The sequence below is a fragment of the Stegostoma tigrinum genome, chromosome 11, assembly GCF_030684315.1.
Source record: "Stegostoma tigrinum isolate sSteTig4 chromosome 11, sSteTig4.hap1, whole genome shotgun sequence".
NCBI classification, from domain to species: Eukaryota; Metazoa; Chordata; class Chondrichthyes; order Orectolobiformes; family Stegostomatidae; genus Stegostoma; species Stegostoma tigrinum.
In genome coordinates, this window is record NC_081364.1 from 13,233,772 (window position 1) to 13,247,556 (window position 13,785).

Here is a 13,785-nt window from a genome sequence, read left to right on the forward strand (position 1 = left end):
TTTTTTTTACCTTTGCAGTTCCTCAGTTCTCCCCACACAGATTCTACACCATTCGACCCCACTTTGTTTCCTCCTATCAATATGATTTCCTTTCTCAGTAATATGGAAACCCCACCCCCTTGGCCCAGCTGCCTTATCTTTTCAATAAGATACATATCCTTGGATATTCCGTTTCCAATCCTGATCTTCTTGCAGCCATGTCTCCGTGATGCCTACCACTGATGCTATTTGCCAAACAGTGGTTGAAGCCTGAATGATGCCCAGGCCTTGCTCATCATGAGCTGATTTGGTCACTAAGGAGTTGTGAATGCTGCTGAACATTGTGTAATCATTAATGAACATCGCCATTTCTAACCTTATGATGCAGGGAAAGTCACTGATGAAGTAACTGAAGGTAGTTGGGCCAAGAACACTACCCAAAGGAACTCGTGCAGACATGTCCTGGAGCTGTGATGACTTGCTCCCATTAACCACAACCATTTTCCTTTCTGCCATGTATGACTTCAATGCCCTATTACTCCCAATTCTTATTGGCCCCAGTTTTGATAGGGTTTCTTGATGCCACACTCAGTCAAATGCTGCCTTAATATCAAAGGTCTCACTCCACCTCAGGAATTCTGCTCTTTCGCCCATGCTTGAGTCATGGTTGTAAAGAAGTCTGGAGTTGAGTGGCTCTGGCAGAACCCAAACTGAGTGACAGAGAGCAGATCACTGGTCAGTGACTGCTGCTTTATTGTTCTATCAAAAGCCTCTTCCAGTGTTTGACTGATGATGGAGAGTAGACTGATGGGGCAGTCATTGTCTGAGGTGGATTTCCCTTGCTTTTTGTGTCCAGGACGCACCTGGGCAATTTCTTCACATTGTCAGGTTGTTCTCAGTTACTGAAATAACATGACTAGGGCTGGTTCTAGAGCACAAGTCTTATGTGCTATTGCTGGAATGTTGTTATGGTCCATATCCTTCCAGAGTGACCAGTGCCTTTGGATGTTTCTTCATATTATGTGGAGTAAATGTGTTTGATTAATAACTGGTATCTGCTATATTAGGGACCTCGGAAAGAGGACAGGATGGATCATCTTGTAAAATTTGTGCTGCATGACTAATATTGCAATCTGTCATTTTCACAGTAGGAGTTCTTTCAAATGAGCAACTTGCTAGGACAGCTCTGAATGCATATAGAATGGCTTAGTTTGTCTCTTAAAGTGTTTGAATGCTTAAGTGAACTTTTTGTTTTCATTAAGATTATTTAAAGGAATTCGAAATCTATTGAATTTGTTTTCTTGTTATTGATCAACATATTCTTTTTAATTCATTCAAGAGATGTGGATGCCACAGGCTGGGCCATATTTATTGCTCAAACCCTATTGCCCTTAAGAAAATGGTGGTGAGCTGTTTTCTTGAACCTCTGCAGTCTATTTGCTGTAAATGTAAATTGACCAACAATTCTGTTGAGGGCATTCCAGGATTTTGACCGAGTGACTGTGACGATAATTGCCAAGTCAGGATGGTGCGAGTGGCTTGTAGGGGAACTTGCAAGCAGTGGTGTTTCCATGTATCTGCTGCCCTTGTCCTTGTAGGTGGAAGTGGTCGTGGGTTTAGAAGGTGCTGTCTAAGAATCTTTCATGAATTTCTGCAGTAAATCTAGTAGTTAGCACACACTGCTGCTACTGATGGTGGCAGGAGTGGATGTTTGTGGATATGGTGCCAATCAAGTGGGGGTTGCTTTGTCATGAACGGAGCCAAACTTTTTCAATATTACTGGAGCCTGCCTTTACTCAGGTGAGTGTAGAGTATTCCATCACACTCCACAAGGAGGCTGATATCAAGCCAAGAGAGATAGTAAGAACTGCCGATGCTGGAGTCTGAGATAACACAGTGTGGAGCTGGAGGAACACAGCAGGCCAGGCATCAGAGGAGCAGAAAAGCTGATGTTTCTGATCGGGACCCTTCTTCAGAAATGAAGAAGGGCCTGAATGAAGAAGGGCTCTTCATATATGAAGAAAAGTGGGTCCCAACCCAAAACATCAGCTTTCCTCCTCCTCTGGTGCTGCCTGGACTGCTGTGTTCACCCAGCTCCACACTGCGTAAAATCAAGCCAAGATTTTTCCAGTCGACACTGTCAGCGTTTCTGCTGAGATTTAAATATGGTGGTACCAATGTGAGTTTGACATATAAAGGAAAAGCCTATGAGTGATCAGTTGGAAGCTCTAAATTTACAGAGATGGTATAACGGCTTTAAAAGGCCATGGACCTACCTGGGGGCAAAGTGTGGCAGAAGAGATAAGATGGGGCTATTGAGGATGGGTACATTGACATAGGGAGCCACAGGGATTATGAGAGTCTTTGGACGATGAGAACCTGGGCACAGGGTAGCAATTCAGATGTAGACAATTCTGTATGAATTGCTGAAGGTATAATTTGGGATAAGCAATATATGCTGGCTTTGTGAACAAGACCAAATGAATTAAAAAAAAATAAGAATGATCAGTGGATAAAAATCTTAATCATAGCTTCATGGACATCTTCAGCACAGAAAAAGGCCATCTGACCCATTGAGTCTGTGCAGATCGAAAACAATCACCTAACTATTCTAATCACATTTTCCAGCACTTAGCCCATAGCCTTGTATTCATACATGCCTTGGCATTACAAGTCCACAGCTATGTGAGCAGACATGAACCAGGAACAAAAACAAAAGTTGCTGGAAAAGCTCAGCAGGTCTGGCAGAGTTCTGAAGAAGGGTCACGGGACCAGAAATGTTGGCTCTGGTTTTTTCTTCATAGATGCTGCCAGACCCGCTGAGCTTTTCCAGCAACTTTTGTTTTTGTTCCTGATTTACAGCATCTGCAGTTCTTTTGGATTTTGTTTTGAACCAGAAGCAGGAGCGGCCAATTTAGTGCTTTGACCCTGCATTGCTATTCAATGCAACCCTGGCCAATCTTACCTTGGTGTCAACTCTTTCAGCCTCCTCCACAGTCACTGTAATGAATAGTTCACTAGCTTGACGCCAAATCCCTTCTGCTTGCCCTTGGTCTTTATCCCTCCATTCTTTGCATATTCATGTGCTTAGCTAAAAGTCTCTTAAACGTCCCTATCGTGACTGCCTCCAATACCACCCCAGCAGCATATTCCACACTCCTACTACTCTCTGAGTTAAAAAAAACTTGCAACTCACATCTCCTTTGACCTTTCCCCCTCACCTTAAATGGGTGCATCCTAGTTTTAGACATTTCAGTCCTGGGAAACAGAGAGGCCATCAAACCTATCTGTGCATCTCATAATTTTATAGACTTCAATCAAGCCTCCCCTCAGCCTCCATTGCTCCAGAGAAAACAACCCAAGTTTTTCTAGTCTCCCCTTATAGCTCATACCCTCTCATGCAGGCAGTATCCTCGTGAGCATCTTCTGCAGTCTCTCCATGTCCTTCCTGCAGTGTGGAGGCAGAATTGAATGCAGTATTCTAATTGTGGTCTAAACAAAGTCTTTTAAAGTTGCAACATGACATCCTGACTCTTGTACTCAAATCCCTGACCAATAAAGGCAAGCATACCATAAACCTTCTTTACCGCCCTATCTACATGTATGGTTACTTTCAGGGAGCGCTGGACTTGAAAGCCAAGATCCTTCTGTACATCAATGCTGTTTAGGGTCCTGCCAATAAATGTATGTTTTTCCGTATAATTTCATCTCCTAAAGAGCAGCACCTCACACTTAAACGGATTAAACTTCATCTGCCATTTGCCCACCCAGATCTGCAACTGATCCATATCCCGCCATATCCTTTGACAACCTATCCTATACTATCCACAACTCCACCAATCTTTGTATTGTCTGCAAACTTACTAACCCACCCATCTACATGAGGGTCCTGTTGAAAGCCTTCTGTGCCGTGAAATGTATGAATAGAATGCCTCGGAATTCTCTTTAACCCTTCTGGCAAGGTGCCAGCTCTGAACAAATCACTTTTCTGAGAGAAAATACTTATACGTCTGACTTCAAAAATGTCTCCTTTGACCTAAACAAAAACTTTCCCATTTCTGGGCATTTCTTAGCCAAAACCCACAAACTTGACTATTCTACATCCAAAAGCAAGACAATGTGTTATCTTTTTCTTTTTCCAGTTACAAAACTCCACAATATAATCAAAGTTCCATTAACACTCCAGGAAGTCTTCAGCCATCGGATCTCTGATGCATACCACAAACATGGTTCCAGAAAGACTAAAAAGGATCTGTGCTGGGGCCTCAGTTTGTGATGTATATAAATGATTGGGATGAACATGTAGTTGGGTGGGTTAGAAAGTTTGCAGATAGTACAAAGATTGGTGGAGTTGTGGATAGGGTAGGACAGGTTGTCAAAGGATATAGCGGGATATAAATCAGTTGCAGATCTGGGTGGACAAATGGCAGATGGAGTTTTTTTTCGCTAACGGGTCTAAAAATGAGCAATTGGTCTTCTGGAACCATGTTTGTGGTATGCTTCAGAGAGCCGATGGCTGAAGCCTTCCTGGGCTGTTAATGGAACTTTGATTATATTGTGGAGTTTTGTAACTGGAAAAAGAAAAAGATAACACATTGTCTTGCTTTTGGATGTAGAATAGTCAAGTTTGTGGGTTTTGGCTAAGAAATGCCCAGAAATGGGAAAGTTTTTGTTTGGGTCAAAGGAGACATTTTTGAAGTCAGACATCTGAGTATTTTCTCTCAGAAAAGTGATTTGTTCAGAGCTGTTAAGGGAATAACATTCCTCAGTGCAAGGATCTCAACCTAAATCAACTTACATATTTGACAGAGAAGTAACATTTCTCTGTTTTATTTTGGTAAATGTGAAGCGAGGGTTTTGGAGAATTTATGACACTTTATCATGCCATGTGTTATGAAATCTTTCATACTGGCATACACTTAAATAATATTATTTTATTTCTCTTGTGTAATATATGTCTGTTTTATTGTTAAAATCAAATCTGCAGCCTTGTGGTTTTTATGTTTCAGTGAAATTCCACCAAGTTAAATAAAATCAAGACAAAACATGATCTATCAGGCTAGTTTGCATTCTGGGATCTGGTTTGGCCAATAATCCATAACAGTGGCCAATTTTCCAGCGGGTTAGAGACTGCAATTATAGACTGCAATTTAATCGTGGTGGAGGTGACGGAACTTATGTTTATTCCTATTCATGGGCAAATTCTAGGAGAGATTTTTTTTTCCAGGCAAGAGAGCTTTAGGTGATTCTCTTTGTTTAAGCCCCTCTCCAACCCATCGGCACTGAGGTCAATTACGATGCCCTGCCATGACCCAGTAGACCTGATAACCCTGGCAAATGAACAGCGCACTGCCCTGGGGAAGCCACCTACCAAGTGGAAGATCTTAAGAACCAATTAAGCGATATGGAAACATAAGTGTTACAAATGACTTGGCATCGGCACTCGGTGTTATGCTGAGTTATTTGGTAAACATATTTGGTTAAATATTTTGGCTGGGCGCCTTTGTTTATGTTATGCAATGTAAGTTCAAAAGCCACTTGGTGTAATTACCAGGAGAGCACTTTGCATTCACAGCAACCTTCAATTTGAGACCTGTTTAACTGCATGCTAATATCTGTTATTGCCTGCTATATCAAATACAGCTGAAATAATAACAGGTTTCTCACAGTGTACTGAAGTCCAATGAGCCTGCAATCTGCAAATTATGTTTAGCCTGCATCTTAAATTAAATCACTAGGAAAAAATAAATAAGTTCCCGACAAGGTGCTGAATGTCATTTCATCTCATCAACTCAATTCAAGAATGCAGACGCATCTGAGCCAACAAGTGACTTCCTATGGAGCTGAATATAGGTGTAGTGTTAGATTTCAACAGCTCTAATGTTGAGGCTTGTGTTCAAACGCAGTCCGGATAAAAAAAGATAAATGCTGCATGTACGAACCGAAGTACCTGGTGGAAGCTTTACAACTAGTTTATACTGCCTGTGTGAATTTTCAGCTAATGTTCAGCTGAAACCTGCCAGTTTTAAGTTTTTAACTTGGTATGCTGAACAGCTGCCAACCACACGCCCCTGATTCAGGTGGGTTCCTTCTTCAAATATATATTTCAGTGTCCAAGGAGCCCAATTTTAACTTACATCTATGAAGCCTACACTTGTCTTGAGAGAAGTGTTGGAGAGTAGAAGATTAATTACATTTCATGGCCCCCTTAGTTGAAGATGGGTAAAGAATGAGCCTCATTCCACTCTACACCACCCTCAAACCCCCAACAAAAAAAATCACCAAATTAAATTTCTAACATATACCTGTTCAAACTCTTCATTGTGACTCTGGGTAGTCCAGCCTGAATGTTCACTGTCCTGATCAATTTATTCATGTTCTAACCTATGACCTTTGTAGTTGACAATTTATCAAACCTCAGCTTGTTGGCCCTGGTGGCATGGTGGCTCAGTGGCTAACACTGTTGCCTCACACTACAGGGATTGATTGCAGATTTGTTGCTGTAAACTAGGTGAACCTTGCAATTATTTCCGAGGCCAGTTGGAGCTGACTGACGCTGGGCAATATTTATGGGAGCAGGAGGCTGCTAACAGGGACAGCAGTTGCACAACAGCCTGGAGAGCAAACTAAACGTTCGAAACCAACATAGCATGAGAATTCTAGAGGAAGGTGAAGACAGTAGAAGACAATGAGAGCCTTTCCAAATCAGGAGTTCCTGTTCTCAATCTGCAGACTGGGTTTGATTCTAGCCTCAAGTGGCCCTCTGCCTGTATGGAGTTTGCACATTCTCTGTGTCTGCGTGTGTTTCCTCTGGGTGCTCCACTTTCCTCCCACAATCCAACGACGTGTAGGTTAGGTGGATTGGCCAGGCTAAATTGCCCCAAGCATTCAGGCTTGATGGGTTAGCCTTGCAGGGTTATGGGGACTGGGTCTGGGAGGGATACTCTTCAGACAGACAGCGTGGACTGAATGGCCTGCTTCCGCACTGTAGGGAAACAGAAAAACCAAGCGGAGGCTTGGGGACCGCTTTGCAGAACACCTCCGCTCAGTTCGCAACAAACAACTGCACCTCCCAGTCGCAAACCATTTCCACTCCCCCTCCCATTCTCTTGATGACATGTCCATCATGGGCCTCCTGCACTGCCACAATGATGCCACCCGAAGGTTGCAGGAACAACAACTCATATTCCGCCTGGGAACCCTGCAGCCATATGGTATCAATGTGGACTTCACCAGTTTCAAAATCTCCCCTTCCCCCACTGCATCCCTAAACCAGCCCAGTTCATCCCCTCCCCCCACTGCACCACACAACCAGCCCAGCTCTTCCCCCCCACCCACTGCATCCCAAAACCAGTCCAACCTGTCTCTGCCTCCCTAACCGGTTCTTCCTCTCACCCATCCCTTCCTCCCACCCCCAGCCGCACCCCCAGCTACCTACTAACCTCATCCCACCTCCTTGACCTGTCCGTCTTCCCTGGACTGACCTATCCCCTCCCCACCTCCCCACCTACACCCTCTCCACCTATCTTCTTTTCTCTCCATCTTCGGTCCGCCTCCCCCTCTCTCCCTATTTATTCCAGTTCCCTCTCCCCATCCCCCTCTCTGATGAAGGGTCTAGGCCCGAAACGTCAGCTTTTGTGCTCCTGAGATGCTGCTTGGCCTGCTGTGTTCATCCAGCCTCACATTTTATCATCCGCACTGTAGGGTCTCTGTTTTGTCTATTTTTGTTGATCACAGATGTTAATGGAAACAGCAGGCACACTGTGACTGACTCACAAACAGATTTCAGTTGGTTGAGGTGTGCCTGGGTTAGACAAGTTGCTGCAGACTAACAGCTTGGCTGTAAGAGCAAAAAAAGCTGAATCTTTCCCTGTTGTAATACGTTGCTCGTGTGTCACAGCCATTAGTGGATTTAACTCGTAATGTTATATAAAGTTCTCGAGACCTTGCAGGGTCCAGGATATGGACTCCACACAGTGGGTCAATGCGCAAGGTTCACAGAGTGCATTTTGAGATTGCAGGTGGGTTTCTTTTCCACCAGTACAGTGTGAGCATCTTTTCAATTCCAATGCCCCTTCTGAAGAGCCTGACATTGCACAAAAGTGAAGATCTTATCCTCAAAGAATGAAACGCATCCCCGAACACTACAGCTTCAGCGCCAGGGACCAGGGCTTGATTCCAGCCTTGGGTGACAGTCTGTGCGGAGTTTTCACATTCTCCCCGTGTCTGCGTGGATTTCCTTTGGGTGCCCCGGTTTCCTCCCACAGTCCAAAGATGTGCAGGCTAGGTGGATTGGCCATGCTAAATTGCCCATTGTGTTCAGGGGTGTGTGGGTTATAGGGGGATGGTTCTGGGTGGTATGCTCCAAGGGTCGGTGTGGACTTGTTGGGCCAAAGCGCCTGTTTCCACACTGTAGGGAATCTAATCCAATCTAAGGTAACAGGCATTTCCATCCCCATTGCACACTTGCTGTTTGGAGATGGATGGAAGGAAACAACACTTCACCCAAGTAAATTGTGAATGTAGCTATCAGTCTAGGCGGCTTCCCCCAAATTTTCGAATTGATTGGCCTCCCCATCAATCTTATCGGCTTCGTTCTAATCATGAACATCAAATGGCAGGACCACATCACAAACAAGGACGAACACAACAGACCCAATCTGGCCAACATCGAGTGCATTTTCTTGCAGCAATTATGCTCTGCAGGCACATGGAATCCCATCAGCAGTCCCATATGGTAAACGATGCTGCTGTAAACTAGGTGAACCTTGCAATTATTTCTGAGGCCAGTTGGAGCTGACTGATGCTGGGCAATATGTGTGGGAGCAGGAGTCCGCAAACAGGGACAGCAGATGCACAACAGCCTGGAGAGCAAACTAAACGTTCGAAACCAACATAGCATGAGAACTCTAGAGGAAGGTGAAGGCAGTAGAAGACAATGAGAGCCTTTCCAAATCAGGAGTTCCTGTTCTCAATCTGCAGACAAAGCACTGTCCTCTTCAGTCACCTCAAAAGCGTCAACTACGACAATGACTAACATGCCCAGGATCTTTGACTACAGGATATCTTCCACAATCCTGGTGGTTTATTCACACCTAACTTTCTGCAAGTTACGTCGGTTCTTTCAGACCAGATCTTCCAAGTAATCTAAACACACTGCCAATTTCTACAGAGGTGGATAGCCACACTTGATACCATCTTTCGTCTCCTTCCTCCTCCAAGAAATTCCAACATTTGCACCATTACAAGGATTAACAGCATTACAAACATTTTGCCATTAATCAACTTTCACTCCTTGCCTGTTCAGCAATTTTCACGAAAACTGTGCAGTCCACAGCTTGGTAAAATTGACAATTTCAGAATTATATAGGTTAGAAGACTACTTAAATACTTGAAGTTACTAAAGGATCATTATTGCAGGTGGTGTATAATTAGCTGTTAAGATTTTTTGCTGCCACTAACAAAACCTATATTTCAAAGATTCATTTCCTCTGAGGCAGCCTGTTAATTTGAGCAGAAAATGGTTGTCCCATTTGTCACAATGAGAGGATGTTGATGTCTCTATTGATTAAAGTGAGATGCCAGCAGAGGTGATTTACTCAGGATTGACTTCAGTGAACTTGCAAATGGAAGCTATTTCCAAACATCGCCATTTGAACTGATAAGCAAATGCGTAAATCTGTTTCTTTTTCCTGAGAATTTACACAGCATCAAATACCAGGGTCTTCCAGAATTAGTTCCTTGATCTCTGTCCTACTGCACGCCTTTCTGCAGTTATTGTGGTGCTAAATTCTACAATTCCCATTTGTTCCCTTTTTTCATTTCTGCCTCTCTCTCCTCCTTTTATGGGACTAATTAAAACCTCTTTTTTTGGCCTCTTTGCTCATCTGTTCTAACTTCTCCTTTCTTTGGCTGTATAAATTTTTGCTTGACACCTGGGGTCATTTTACCATGTTAAAGGGACTGTGAAAATTCAAGTTGTAGTCAACTGTTAAGATTTGGTGGTCCAGGTTTATTAATAAAATATGAAACGAGATTGATTTTACTTATTTATTCTCCACACTTAATCTTTTCTAAGAAGAGACTTTATTCTCAAAATATTAATTCTGTTTCTCTGTCTGCAGATGCTGCCAAACCTGCTGAGTTTTTCCAACATTCTTCTTTATTTCTCAAGTCAATGTTGAGTAAGCGATTGTCAAAAGCTGCTCACAGCTTTAAGAGACTGTGTAACATAAATTCACCATGCTATCACAAGAAGAGAATGCCACTTAGCAAAAGCTACTTGTGAGTCTATTTCTTGACATAGGGGAACCCCTACAGTGAGGAAAGAGGCCCTTTGACCCAACAAGTCCACACCGGCCCTCAGAGCACCCAGCCAAACTCTATAACCCACCTAATCCACACATCCCTGACAACTACAGGCAAATTAGCATGGCCAATCCGCCTAGCCTGCACGTGTTTGGACTGTGGGAGGAAACTGGATTACCTGGAGGAAGCCCCACGCAGATACAGGGAGAGCGTGCAACCTCTGCACAGTCAGCTGAGGGCGGAATTAAACCCAGGTGCCTCACATTGGGAGGCAGCAGTGCTCACCACTGACCCACCATGCTGCTTCTAATGGAACAGAGAGGTCAAAGAGAATCTCAGTTGAACATTTTTAAAATTATGAAGTGCCCTGTGATAATAAACAGGGAATAGTATTTTCTCTTGTTAGGAATTCAATTATGAGTTATTAATAATTTGTCAATGCAAAATCAACAGTCAGTGATGGGAAATTTCTTGATATAAGTGGTCTTTGAAGTACATTAGGAGTTATACTCTTAATAAAATGTGGGCATTACTGGCAAGGCCAGAATTAATTGACCATCAATAATTTCCCGAGGCCTTTGAAGAGTCACCTTGCATTGCACTGTGGTCTGCAGTCACAAGTAGACCTAATATTTTTAGTCAATCTGTTTAGATATGTTATGACAGAACTCTGGTCTTGATGGGACCTGAACCTAGCTTTATTGACTCAGACATAAAGACCAACCAATGTACCACCTACCATGCTTCACAGTAATCAATGGTCATCATACAGAGGCTAGCTTTAAATTCCACCAGTTGTTCTGGTGGGATTTGAATCCATAGCCTCGGAGCATTAGCTTGGATCTCAGGATTGTTAGCCGAGCGAGATTACTGCTACATCATCAGCAACTGAGGAGAAAGCCTACATTTCTATTCAGTTAAATTTGATTAAAATTTGAAGCAAAGACAGTTGTGAGGCATTGAGAAAAGAAGGTTGGCTTAAGTTTTCTTGCTCAAGGTGCGAGCACAGACCTAATAAGCTGAATGGCCTCATCAGTGGTGTCAAGATGAATGGCTCAGTATCATTTATGCATTGATTGAGTGAAGGCTTTAAGTGCGGATATTCCTAATTCTTGCCTCACATCTACCAATCTTGTGCAAAGTATTGAATGAAATTTCTACAGATGAAGAGCAGGAAAATAAGGTTTGCAAGTTCAGAGAGAAGAACTGGCAATAGTACAGGCACAGAGGGTCAAATGGCATCTTTTTGTACCAAATATCTTTGATTTCTATCCAAATTTTATCAGTCTTCAGCTCAAAAAAACCCACAAGCACATATGCCTAATGAATCATTTAAAGGAGACTTATTTCAATGCATCATAAATAACCTATTTATACTATTGGTCTGATTTTAAATTTGATTTGAAATGTCTGGTACACTCTGTTCTTATGCAGGGCAATTAAGATGTAGTTATCATTTTAACTCTGCAGTTCATCATCATATTCATGGCCTGTATAATTGTTGCCAACGCACAGGACATAATACCTCAAAAAGGGGACTGTTCACTGCTTCAAAGTGAATGGTTTTTATTCATTGAAAGCAGCAATTTGCAGTTTTACCATTAGACAGCACATTAGATTGTTTAATCAACCTGTTCAGTAGATACTGCCACACACCTCTGGATCAGGTGGGCCTCTAAGCATGGGACACCTGACTCAGATGCATGGGCACTACCGTTGCGCCACAGGTGTATCTTGGATGAAATTATACAGGGTCGGTTGGTGAAACTAAGGACGCATTTCCACAATTATTGGTTTGTGGCCAGCACAGTAATGAAGAACCATTGAATCCAATTCTGTCAAACTAGTGACCAGGAGGAATTGAGGCTAGTACCTTTCCATTTGAAATAATTAATAAATTCAAAGCTGGGATTTAAAGCTTGTCTCAGCAATGAGGATGCGTGACTATGAATTACAGCAACTGTTGTAAAATAAATCCCAGCAACTACAACTCTTGCCTTGTGGAAAAGAAATCAAACCTGGTCTAGTAACACACGACTCCAGACTCATGATAAATTGTCCACTGAAAAGACCTAGGATGCCACTCAGGTGAAGGGCAATTAGGGCTGGGCACTGAACACTAGGCTTTTTATTGACACCCACAACCCATGAACAAATTACGGGAAAAACAAATTATTTTAGCCTTACATTAATAAAAAGTTGTGGTGAATCTGGTGTTGGAGAAGATTGTTTTTAATAATTTGCCAGATTTATGCAGTGGGTTATAAGCCATCACAAGAGGGGCCATAACATTAAGATCAGAACAAGTTTAGATCATAGAATCTCAACAGTGTGGAAGCAGGCCCTTCAGCCCAACAAGTCCACACTGACATTCAGAGCATCCCACCCAGCTCCATACCCATATAACCCATCTAATCTACACACCCCTGAACAATATGGGTAACTTAGCATGGCCAATCCATCTAACCTACATGTCCTTGGTCTGTGGGAGGAAACCCACGCAGACACGGAGAGAATGTGCAAATCCACACAGACAGTCACCTGAGGATGGAATTGAACCCAAGTCCGTGGCACTGTGAGGCAGCAGTGCTAACCTCTGAACCACCGTGCCACCCCAAAATAGGGAACGCTTCATGAATTTGTATGTCATCCTTGCGCAGTGGCCATGCCAATCTTCTCTGTATCATTCTAATTTTAGTTTCTGTGCTGCCAAAGCGAGCACATGTTCAGATGCAACATCAAGCAGGCTATCTTCACAGAATTTGTGGTGAAAATCTGGAACTCTCCTTTCAGAAATTATTATTGCAAAGCTAATTGAAATTTCAAAACATTTTTGTGTAAAGATAAGGGTGTGAATTGATAGTGGTGTCAGACAGTAGGTGGAGTTGAGTTGTAGATCAGCCATGATCGAAGAGATTGGTAGAACAGGCTTGAGTGGTGAACGATCTTGTAATGATTTGCATGTGCTGATGGTGTTGGAAAGGATGCGATTTCCTTTTTATTTCTCTTCGGGACTATTAGGGACAGCATGGTAGCACAGTGGTTAGCACTGATACCTCATGGCTCCAAGAACCCGGGTTTGATTCAAGCCTTGGGTGACTACTTGTGTGGAGTTTGCACATTCTCCTTGTATCTGTGTGGGTTTCCTACAGGTGGTCCAGTTTCCTCCACCATCCAAAGACGTGCAGATTAGATGGATTGGCTGGGCTAAATTGTGCAGTAGTGTCCAGGGATATGCTGGCTAACTGTATTTACCATGGTAAGTGTAGGCCTATGGGGATAGCGCAGATAGCTGTGTTTGGGTGGGATGCTCATTGGACAGTCAGTGCAGACTTAATGGGCCAAATAGCCCCTTTCTGCACTATTGGGATTTTATTTACTCAAAAGGAAATCTCACTCAGTCAGTCCTGATCCTATCTGGTCAATAAGTGACTGACCCATATAATAGTGAATAATATCCTATGTCAAGACCATGAGCACACCATTATCATACATGTT

The 13,785-nt window shown here is 43.0% G+C and overlaps 1 long non-coding RNA gene and 1 other non-coding gene across 2 annotated transcripts in view; one reads left to right on the plus strand and one right to left on the minus strand.

Annotated features, from left to right (window-relative positions):
• Window positions 1–13,785, plus strand: part of LOC125460159 (uncharacterized) — a 90,978-nt gene that overhangs the window by 9,923 nt on the left and 67,270 nt on the right. The window lies entirely within an intron of this gene.
• On the minus strand, window positions 12,903–13,009 carry LOC125460624 (U6 spliceosomal RNA). The gene has a single exon (XR_007249295.2). It is a non-coding gene; the product is annotated as a U6 spliceosomal RNA (small nuclear RNA).